The sequence below is a fragment of the Panthera onca genome, chromosome C1, assembly GCF_046562875.1.
Source record: "Panthera onca isolate mPanOnc1 chromosome C1, mPanOnc1 haplotype 2, whole genome shotgun sequence".
Classification (NCBI taxonomy): Eukaryota; Metazoa; Chordata; class Mammalia; order Carnivora; family Felidae; genus Panthera; species Panthera onca.
The window spans coordinates 40,977,187-40,989,627 of NC_138346.1; the positions used below are offsets into that span (position 1 = coordinate 40,977,187).

A 12,441-nucleotide genomic window follows, 5' to 3' on the forward strand; every position below is an offset into this window, starting at 1 on the left:
GAAGGTCTGGCTGTGATATGGCTGTGATTGTACTTGATTGTCATTGCTTCTAGTGTCCCTCAGAGGGCAGAAACAGGAACTGAGACTTCATGAATTCTTTTTTTTTTAAGTTTATTTATTTTTATTTTGAGAGAGAGAGTACATGAGCAGGGGAAGGGCAGAGAGAGACAGAGAGAGAGAGGATCCCAAGCACCCAAGCAGGCACCCCACTGCCAGCACAGAGCCCTACACTGGGCTTGAACCTACGAACCCACAAGATCATGACCTGAGCCAAAGCCAAGAGCCAGACATCCAACCGACTGAGTCACAGGCTCCCCATGAATTGTTTCTTTATCTTTAGCAAATCCAGTCATAAGTTGGATTTTCCTTGCCACTATTCCATTTCAACCACTTTTGGGGGGGATGCCTTTTATTTCTTTATTTAATTTCATAATTTTATTTCATGTCATTTTTTTTTTTTTTTAGTTTATTTACTTTTTTTGAGAGAGACAGAGACAGCACGAGTGGGGGCGGGCAGAGAGAGAGGGAGAGAGAGAATCCTGAGTAGGCTCCACACTGCCAGCACAGAGCCCCACATGGGGTTTGGAATTGCAAAACTGTGAGATCATGACCTGAGCTGAAACCAAGAGTCGGACACTTAACCAACTGAGCCACCTAGGCACCCTTCATTTATTTTCTTAATACTTCTGCTTCTTAAGTCCCTTTTATAAGTTTTCATTCCAGTCTTTTCTTCCTTGACATTTGTCTTCAATTTGATACAGATAAGACAAAGCAGAGCCTGACTACCAAAGTATATTTGTGAAATCTTAGAATGTGAAGAAATCATTCCTTCATGAAGGAATGCTTTCATGAAGAAAGCATTCCTTCATGATCGAGAGGGACGGATTTAAACACAGATATTTTGACTCACAGTTAAGCATTTTCTCAGTATGCTTAAGGAAAAGCATTTCAAAACTCAGTCATTGTTATGGGTTGAATAGCAAAAAAGATGTTGGCATTCTAAACCACAGTGCCTATGTATTTGCCTTATTTAGAAATAGAGTCTTTGCAGATGATCAAGTTAAGATGAGTTCATTAAAGTGAGCTCTAACCCAATATGACCGTACCTTTCAAAAAGCAGGGTGGGATTTGAACATAGAGACAGACAGACACACATACACATACACACACACACACACACACACACACACGCACACGCACACGCACACACACACAGAACCCTAGGGAAGATGAAGGCAGCAGTCAGGGAATGCATGTACAAGCTAAGGAACACTAGAGACTGTGTGTAGACCACCAGAGCTAGGTGAGCGATATGGGCTGTGAGGCTCCCTTACAGCCCTTAGTAGGAGCCAGCCTTCCTAACTCGCTGATCTTGGAGTTCTAGCTTGCAGACTGTGAGACAAAAACTTTCTGTTGGTTAAGACACACAGTTTTTCATACTTTGTTATGGCAGTGCAGCACACTAACAGAACTAAAAAGTAGGGTGTTATCAAATTTCCACACTATGCTACATATCTGTATAGATCATAAATAGTGCTAAGTGTTTCCTTTCTATTTAACTCATTTGAAAGAGTAGGGGGGAAATGATGTAATTCATTATATACTTAATGGTGCAGACATTTAAAATATCAACCATTAATACCATGCATTAGAATAAAAACAAACTGCACCATAAGCTAAATAAGCAATTAGAACAGTAGGTCATTATAAGAAAACAGAATATGTTGTGCTTGGGTAAAAATATCTATCTCTGGATTGAAAAGTTTCTATTAAGTAAAAAAGGATTTTAATGACATAATGTAAATGCTTGCCTAACTAAAGAGAAAAATTGGCAGGCAGAGGGTTTAGAGAGAAGTGCACACCTCGATTATTTTGAAGGTGTTTCTAAATTTATTTTAGAATTTCATTTGGTTTAATTAAATGAAAGGGCTCTCATGACTCTGGGCATACCAGTGGGAATCAGTGAAAGTTGTTCATCTTTTGGTTCTATGCATAAAATTTGCATGGTGAGGTTGCTTCTATATTTTAAAGATGAACACTAAAAGTGGAAACTGCTCTACTGCATAAAGGGGAATAAAATGTTCCTTAAGTCCTTAGAGAATTTATTTCCTATTGTTCTCCCCCCCTCCCCAGTTTTAATAGAATATACCCCCCTTGGCTCCCAGAATTTAAATCAGTTTTACATTGAAAATTTTTAAATCTTTTATTAAGTTCACCTATATAAACGAACCATTATAAGTTTATTGAGATCTTAGAAATCCTAACATACCAATGAATTTGCTGAAAAACTACCAAGGAATGGACTCAGAAAAGATGTGGCATATTTATTCACTAAAATTTCTCTCTGCATCATTCTTAGTAATTTTATCTTGGTGAAAATAATAGAAAAATTATTAGAAGGATTTAATGTTTTAATGTTTTCATAAGAAAATTAACCTAAAGTTTCTAAGCCACTTTATGACATCTTTACCAGAGTAGCAGGGTTATAAAGTGTTGCACGTGAAATTATTTGGTGAACTGTGAGGTGGTTTATAAATATTAGCTGTGTGATTATTTTACCTAAACTATATACCCTTAAGAAAACTCTCCACAATCTCACTTATGACAAGTGTGTTGGTACTTTCCGTTATAGTAAATGATTTGCACAGTATTAAATACACGATTTCCTTTTAGACCTCATGCTTCCCTGTCTTCTATTCCCTTACTCGAGACTAGACTGTTCTTTTTCTTAGTTGCCTATTAAATAGCTGTTTTTCCATTGCTATGCAGCTCAAATTGTACTGTTTTTTTGAAGCTTTTTTGGTTACTTTCTTTCCCAACTCCCCAAAGAAAATTAAGTAGTCAATATCCTGCCCGCTTATTATAACTTGCCCATACCTTATTTTGTAATGTTTGTGTTGTAGCCATCTGTGAACATGTCTTTCTCCCTTAATGAATGTGTGTTATTTTAGGCTAAGAAATTTTATTCTGGTTATCTCTTTAATAATAAGATGTATCTTAGTGGTACATGATATTCCACAGGAGAACATTTATTGACTAAAAAGTCCTATTTTTTTACATACTAGCTGAAGGTCACAGGTAATTGTATGTACCTCACTCATCCTTCAGTTTTATAATTCCCCATAGCTAGACCATTCCTCTCTTATGGATTTTCCAGGGCCGTCATAGTTTATGCTTATTAGCCTAGCATCTAATCTGGCTTAGGCTTTTCCCAGATTTATCATTTTTAAGGGCTATACTTTTGAATATTTACTTTAAAGTAAGTTGTAACCTATACAACTAACCTATACAACCTCTAATTGGTTGGTTAAACCTCTAATTTGTGTTTTCAGTGTAAACCATGGTTTCATCCAGTTAAAGGCATCGTCTTATCTAGTAATGCTTGAGACATATTGCAGTGAATACTGTCCTCACTTTAAGTGGTGATGATATCTGAAAGTTGAGCAGCAATAACTCATTTATCTATTTCCACCTTCCAGACAGAACAACCAACATTTCCCTTTCGAGACCGCATGCCCATAAAATGTCGTGTGCTCTAACAGAAGCAAGTTAAGAGTGCTACATTTTCCATTCTGTGGGGAGTGGGAAGTTTTAGATGCTGTTGCTTCTGCTGGCCACTTGGTTTACAATATGGTTCAGTAAACTGTGCTATGCCTTCCATGGCCAGTGCTTGATTAGATGAAAAATCTATGAATATAGGGAACAACTTATGATCAGGCTTGATGTGGTGGCTTAAACAATATTCCAGATCTTGGTTTCTCTCTGACCTTATCTCAAGTTTGTTTCCAGTAAGTTGGAGCAATTACCCTTAGACTCTCTTCCTGGTATCAAGATGGCTGCAGCTCCTAAATTCTTAGTTTAGGAGAAACAAAGGAAATATTTTGTATAAATCCTCCAAATTTCTGAGATTTATTCTGAATAGATAGATTTTGGATATTCACCATTCAATATGCTATTTGGCTTAAGTCATGTATACCCCCTCTCCGGAACAATCCAGGGGCAAATTCCCATGGAGACTTCATAAACTGACCTTAAATAATATCTAGAGGGAGAATGGATATAAGGCAGCAAATAAAAATATCTGTGACACTAAGACCCTGACACTGAGAAATGTACTAGATGTTCTATAACTATTCGTTTCCTTTTTTTTTTTCTTTTCTTCATGAGCGAGGCCAGTTGTATAGGTCTGCTCCCAAAAATGTGTTCCTCAAATCAGTTTTACTCTTTCTCACTGAACTAGTTAGGTCAAATTTTCAGAGCAGTTTAATTCAAGATCTAAAGCCAGGCTTGCCCTATTCATTAGATCTAACATCCAGCTGTCCGTAATGCCTTCTGGGGTTCCACAGGCATTATTTTTGGTTAAAAATAACAATGTACTACTGTGGATGTTTGAAAAAAGAATAGTGCATTTTTTATAGGATCTTTGAAAGTTTATTTAAAAAACTTTGGCATATTTCATCATTTAGTAAGTAAATACTGAGAATTTGTTAAAAGATTAGATAGGAATAATTGGTTGAAAAGAGGGAAAATAAAAATACTAAATTATCAAATAGTATCTTATTTTACCTAAGAATTACAGATAAATGACTGGTAAAAAAAAATGGGAGAAGCTCATTACCTATAATGGTTTTGCTTTTCTCGAGAAAGAGTGGATTGAGAATGAGACCAAAGGTCTGCTGACCCCTTAGTCAGGGTCTGACTTCCAGTTAGAAAAAAAAACAAAACAAAACAGGAGAGTTCACTGGGAAACAATGGAAAAATACTGTCTTTCCATGGTTATCTTTCCAAGGTTTCTTTTTTTATATACCTTTTTTTTTTTTTTAATCTTTGGAGAAACATTTGTAGTCCTGTTGCCTGTAAAAGTGATGTTTGAATGTATTCTGCAAAAGTTGCAAAGCTGGTAACTCATAAAATATTCCTGAGGTTGGCAAGTTTCACAAGATGAAAGGTTCACACATCTCTAACAAGTAACTAAAAAGGATACTGGTGTAGCGAGTACCAGCACAGCAGTTTGAAGCCCCACGGCAAGATACTGGACAAGAGTCTGAATCCCTATCATGGACGCTGGAAGATAACATCCCCACCATGGTTATCTGTCCTTCATTGGTGTGCTTAAGCTTAATCTACCTTGCTACAAAATAATTGAAAATGTGAATAAGACAGCTCTGCTATTTCCTCCTTTAAAAAATAGGATTACAATTCTACTGTGAAGAGGATTTTCACATTTATATTTAGCTTATTTTGCTCTAGCTTGAAAAACAGGTCTCTTGTTTCTGCCAGCACTTGTAACCAGAGAATGATTACCACATGCAGGTGTCACTGATTCGTTGGAATTGAAAGCTGCACAGATTGGCTTGGAGGCCTGACCGATCACTTTATCCTCTAATCTTGGTTTACTTCTGCCAGATGCCATTAGAGAGCAGTCGTAGCTTTTTTGACTGACAGCATAGCTAATAAGTAGGATGAATGTCAATATATCATTGGTGTTTGTGGGGAAAACATACATATACATGTATATACATATGTATGTTATATGTTTAATGCATACATATAGATAGATTACCTATAGATTATATAGATATCGATAAATAGATTGATAACCTTGTCTATAAGTATATATTTTCTAAAAAAATAAGTTATAAATACATTTTGGCCAACTGTATGTTTAGCCAACTAAACAGCCAACTGCTGTTGAGAATTCTGTTTTCTATTCTTAATTTTCCAAACTACTTTGCAGTAGTGTCTTCAGGAAGGAGATATAGGGGAAAAACAAGAATTACAACACCTCCCATCTAACGAATAGGCATTAACATGTAGGGCATAAAACTTATACATACTTACAAATAATTATCACCCCTTTCAGATGATAAAGAAAATCCTTACTAATTATGAAGACTGTGTCTTCATTTTACAGAACACACAGAAGCTCTCAATGTATCTTCACATAACTAATCTTTGCAGTTGACTGGACGTTTCAATCCCCTTTTGAAAATGTACTGACTAAACTACCATGCCTAGTAAGCACCTGTCTTCTGGACCTCTTACTTCTCCTCATGAAACCATTGCTAGATATTGCAGATGAGGTCTTAGGATGTCTTTTTCTGTAAAAAGATGAAACACAAATCAGCAAACTACAGAAAAGGGTTTCTCCACTCATCATCCAGTAGCTGCATATGTTTTTAATTTGAACTAAAGTTTTAAGGTGTGTGTACATTTTTTGTTTGTACTTCCTACTTTATATTACTTCTTCAATTAACTGGCCAAATAATTACCTCAATCAAGTAAGATAAGATGGTTCCTATTATGGAGGTTCCTGTTATGAATTTGGCATAAAATATAGGTCTTATTAAGTTATAACATGGTGATGGCACTGAAACTTATACTTGATCTCAGTATTTTAAGCACGTGTCTTTATTCCTCTAAGTCAGAATTGTCCTTACTTAGAAACTAAATATATAGAAATTTCCAAGCGCAGGGTGCCTGGGTGGCTCAGTCAGTTAACCATCCAGCGTTGGCTTAGGTCGTGATCTTGCAGTTCATGAGTTTGAGCCCCGCATGGGGCTCTTTGCTGTCAGTGAGGACCCCACTTTGGATCTTCTTTCTCCCTCTTTCTGCCCCTTCTCAGCGCATGTGCTCTTTCTCTCTCTCTCAAAAAAAATAAACATTAAAAAAGAAAATTCCAAGTGCAAATAATAATAGGGTAGGAGAGACTGAACTTCTATTTGCCAAGAGTTTAGAGACATGTTAAAATTACCTACAACTGTTGCTGCCTCAAATGATACTTGAGAATTAAAAAAAAAATCTACTATTAAAGATTAATTTCATTGTTTTGCAAGTCTTTCTGATATGAATGAGAAATGAATGAATCAGAGATTCGAGGTTGGTTAACAAATAAAAGCTCCTAGATGGTGGTGTGCCCAGAAGAGCATAGAACCCCCACTCCCCACCTCTCCATACCTTGCTAAAAGTATGTCTTCCATTTGTCTGCATTTGAATTGCGTGCTTTATAATAAATTGGCAAATAGTTCTTCAGACACTGCATACTTGGCAAGGCATGTTGGTTTGACTGTGGGAATCTCAAAGATACCTCAGCCCTCCCTGTTAATGGGCTTTGTGGCTCTGTTTTTCAGTCCATTGTGAATCAATGTCAGCAAATTTGTATTTAAGAAGCTAAAGTTGTATTGTGTGGAGGATCCACAAATATAAGCCAGGTTCCCTACTGTGTCAGAAACGCGCATTTTAGAACCAACTTTGGAAATGCTTTTAAGCTGGAAGTTTCATTGTGAGCAACATTAACAGATCAACATGTCCGATTTCCCATGGGAATTACTGCAGAGAGTTTTGCTGCAAAACATAAAAGTGGCAAAGAAGAATGTAACAAATATGCCCTGTAATCACAGCAGAGGGGAAAAGCTGCTAATGATGCCGCTTACTTTAATAATGAGATGTTACCAACTGAGGTGAAGACAGAGAAGGGAATATAGGCAGTGCAAGTAGCTGAGCGTGCTGGGCCCCAAACAAGCCTGAAACAGTTAAATAAACTTCCTGTAGTATTCAAGAAAGAAGGGACCCTCACTTCAAGGAATACATTGGGAATGTCTGGCACTTTCATAGCTAGTGAAGTTGCTGGTAAGGAAAACAAAACAAAACAAAACAAAACAAAACAACAAAAAAACATAGCTTCACACGACTGGCAAGAATTATGGGCTATTTTGTGTCTGAATGTGATTCCTCTATCACGGATATTGGCCTTCTCTCTGCTATCAGTGCGGCAGTAAATTAAAAAAAAAATTTAAAAAAGACCGAATCTTAAGGACATGGATTTGGTAGAGGTGAATGAAGCTTTTGTTCTCCAGTACTTGACAGTCAACAAGATCTAGACCCAAGTAAAACCAATGGGAATAGAAGAGCCATTGCTTTGAGTCAGCCATTGCAAGGATCCAGATATAGGTTACTGCATACCTGGTTCATGAATTAAGATGTGATAGTGGAAAACATGCCTCCAGATCAGCTTGCTTTGGAGGGGTGGCCAAGGTGCTCATCGTTCAGAGCACAGCCTGAGGAGAGTAAGGATACCGCCAAGGCCCTATGGAACTTTACTTGGCTAGGCCACATAAAAACAGGTAAAGATGTACTCATCCTGGATAAGGGCTCAGGCCAGAAATGTTTTCTCTAATTTGTACCTGTCAAATATGCATTTCTGAACTAAAATATAATTGGAGAAAGCCCTAAAAGAAATCATATCCTTGCCATAACCAAAATACATGCTTTAGATGGTATGATTGAAAGGAAATTGAATAAATTTTGCCTTAACTTCCAAAAGTAAGTAAAAACATAAATCAATCAATGAATAAATACCTCTATGGGGAATTCTCAATTTTTTTTTTTTTTTTTTTTTTTTTACATTTTATACTTTACTCTTTAACATTCTATTAACATTCTTTAATAGAAACAAGTAAGAAAGAGTAAGCCCTAGACATATTGGACCTGGCCTGGTACTTTCAGCCAGGCCTTGGTGGTGCTAGAAGCTAACCTAGAACTTATAGGTCTTTGAGTCTCTTGTTGAACATAAATTTTTTCATGGAATCTCAAAATTAGGTAAGACCATTCTGAAACCATAATGGATAAAGACAAAAATGAGACCACTTTATTACCATGTGTGAACATAGGTGAAGCATGGTCCAAGCCACAAGATACTAAGCATAACCCTTCCCTGGTTAATATGAGCAATTGCTGCTTCTTAAAATTACTTATATTATTAGCCTCTCTTTAGTCTACCCTTTCAATACATAAGATTCTTTGAGATACTCAATTATTGAATTGTCCCCACCTCTAGATAGTACACAAGCCAGGACAAAGTCCTGCTTCCTTAAACTCTTCACCAAATAATCAAAACCTAAATTGTGTAATAGGCTCTTTTTTTTAAAGAAATGTTTATTTTGGTGGGGGGGGGGTGAGAGAGTAAGCAGGGGAGGGGCAGAGAGAGGGAGGAGAGAGCACCCCAAGTAGGCTCTGTGCTGTCAATGAAGAGCCCGATGAAGGACTCAGTCTCACCAATGGTGAGATCACAATCTGAGCCAAAATCAAGAGCGGGACACTCAACTGATGGAGCAACCCAGATGCCCCTGTAATAGGCTCTTTATCATACCCTCTATGATAGTTAATTTTATGTGTCAACTTGTTTGGGCTAAAGGATATCCAGATAGCTGGTAAAATATTATTTCTGGGTGTGTCTCTTAGGGTGTTTCTGGAAGAGATTAGCATTTTAGTTTGTGAACTGAGTAAAGCAGAGAACTCTCCCTAGTGTGGGTTAGCATCCTCCAATCTTTTGAGAGCCTGAATATAACAAAAAGACAGAGGAAGGATAAATCCTCCCCCCCCCACCCCCCCACCCCGCCGTGAGCCGGGACATCTTCTCCCTCATACAGTGGGCATTCCTGGTCCTCAGGCCTTTGGACTCTCACCAGGATTTACACCACCTGCCTTCTCTGGTTCTTAGGCCTTCTGATTTGCACTGAATTACCCCACTGGCTTTCTGGTTCTCTAGCTTGCAGATGTGCAGATGGCTGATTGTGGGACTTCTTGGCCTCATTATTGCCTGAGCCAGCTCTATAATCCACCTTTATGTCTGTCTCCATGTCCTCTTTGTCCTTTTGGTTCTGCTTCTCTTGAGAACTCTAATACACCTTCTTACCAAGACATTGCGTATTTCTCCCTGCCTTTCTTGCTGCAAACAAGAATAAGCCCAGGTGTGTTCCTAACTGTCTTTGGCTGATGAGCATTAACACAAGAAAGGAAATAGATTGCAAGTATTTAAAGACTTGATTAGAATGGAGAAATATATTATCTAAATCCTAGAGGAGTGCAGTGCAGGAAGATGGAAATAATAGGCAGCAAAGATCAAATTTCTCTGCTCCTAGAATATTACTTAGTACCACATTAGAGTGTATTGTGACTTATTGATTAAATTATCTGATTCAATAAAAGTATGGTGAAGAGATTCAGGAAAGCTGTTTCTGTATGCTCTGTTTAAATTACAATTAAGTTTCCAGCTGGAGATCTCCAAAACATAGTAGAACCCTCGCAGGGATGGTATTTGCCTGTTCTATTTTGGGATTTTTTAGCAGCATCACCTTATAGCAACAGCTGTTCAGAGTGCTGGGATTGGTATGAATTTTTCTTCTACTGCTGGCAAGTTGAAAAGCTGTAAAATATTTTCAGTTCATTTCAGGTTCAGGTATCGCTAGGAGCAACTGTCTTCATGAGATTGGAAGGGAAGGTACTAAGATTGTAAAACCGAGATTCAGAAACTAAATGCAAACCGCTGTTGGTTAGAAACTCCAACTGGGACTTTATTGCCAAACACCAGACATCACAAGTTCAGTGGCTAAATTAGCCAGAGTAAACATCCCGAGGTGCAAAGCTAGTGCCAGCTCACTGAGCTAACAATAAGACACATGAGTTGATAAGGCTGAGGAAAGACTAAATAAATGTGGACAAATTCAGTATCTGTTTCTATATTGAAGGGCATGGTGTGAATAAAAATATATTAGAAAAATACGTTTAGCTACAAAAATGTAGAATGGAATTTTTGGAATGTTTATGCTCGTGATTAGACATATATGTAACTTGAGTGCTAACATAACAACCTCGTGAAAATTATTGTTCAGATAATTAATCTTAATAATCATACAAAGAAAATTTAGATCTTCCATGGTGTTATTTGTTAAAATGAGCATGTATTAGTACATATTTCCTCTTCTTTCCTTTCTCTTTATTATATTTTATATATCTTCTTCCTAAATCCTCAATAAAAAAACTTTTACTGTTATAATGTACAAACCAAAAATTGCAAAACACACAATTTTATACTTGTAGTACCGATCATCTCTGTTCAGTGATCATGTATGACTATAAGGCTTATAAGATAACTGAAATTTCAAGCATCTGAATTTTCATATATATGAACTTTGAATTTTGTTTTTCAAAACTGTAGGCCATGGTAGTGAATTTGAACCTTATCACACAAACCGTGGAAAGCCACTGAAGAGATTTCTGCAATAGGAAGTCATCAGTTTACTTTTATATAATAGAAAAAAAATTAAGGTATGTAGGTGATGCATTAATAAGAATGAAGTAGAGTTAGAGTCCAGAAAAACAATTTAGAAAGTAAGTAATTAATTCACTAGATAAATTACAATTTTTTTTTAAATGTTTATTTATTTTTGAGAGAGAGACAGAGTGTGAGCAGGGGAGGAGCAGAGAGAGAGGGAGGCAGGGAATCTCAAGCAGACTCCAGGCCCTGAGCTGTCAGCACAGAGCCCGACGTGGGGCTTGAACTCATGAACCGTGACATCATGACCCAAGCCAAAGTTGGACGCTCAACAGACTGAGCCATCCAGGCATCCTGATAAATTACAAATTTTTGAACTAAGGATGTCTCAGTTAGTTGAAGGTAGTGGAAAGTATGTAGCAGTGAATGAAAAGACTAATCATGTCTAAGTGACTGATTTAATGAGGAGATTCTGGGGACAAAGTCAATCTCAAATTTTGGCTTGGTGGATGGTCATATCATTATAGCAAAAAAATATAGAGGAAGAAGTAACATCTAAAGACTCATTTTTTTCCCATTTCTTTGCAGAATGAAAATCTTCTGACTCTCCCTCCCCCCCCCTTTTTTTTTTAACAAAGCTAACATAACAATTTGTAAAATCCTTCACAACAGAAATATCTTATCAGAAAAATATATTTGAGACCCAGTGTTGGCTCTTTAAATCATCAAGGGTCTGTTTCTCATAAAATATGCATTTTTTTACTTAAAATTGCTTTACTTTTTAATGCTTTCAAACATTTTGATACCTAATGAGTCACTTAAATATTCTTAAATATAACTGTTTCAGACTTTTTTTTTTCCTATTGACTAAAACCTATGTTTTATACAATAATACAATCAGTTGTTTCCTGGATATCTAGGACTGATTATTTTTAGAAGACGTTTATTTCCCTCACCATACTGCCTGTATTTCCTCTTCTTTTGCTGTTTCTCACTTTCCTCCATTATATTCATATATTTGTTTCTTTTCCTTCCACTATTCCCAGCTGCTAATGGCCAAAGAAAAGGCACTTTTTAACTTCCCTCGTTAAATAATTCCCTTTGTTGCATTTACTTAGAGAGAACTGAATGTTCTTTTTATTTGCACTAAAAATTAGCACTGTTTTCACACACTTGATAATTTTCAAGATTATTTATTTTGACTGGAGTAAATTTCATGAGAGGTCATCCTTATCAAAATTCTATGATCTGGAATGACATTCGCCTGTCATGTTTCTTCTATAATCTGGGAAGTTTGTTCCTCAGCTTTTCTTTGTCTTTCTTGTTTGAGAGGAAAAAGATTTTGGTTTATCTTGGTATTGGTGATGCTAAATTTGGTCATTAAGGTG

At 36.8% G+C, this 12,441-nt stretch overlaps 1 pseudogene; it reads left to right on the forward strand.

Annotated features, from left to right (window-relative positions):
* Positions 1 to 6,969: 6,969 nt before the first annotated feature.
* Positions 6,970 to 8,061, forward strand: LOC132671032 (3-ketoacyl-CoA thiolase, mitochondrial pseudogene; annotated as a pseudogene).
* Positions 8,062 to 12,441: the final 4,380 nt, after the last annotated feature.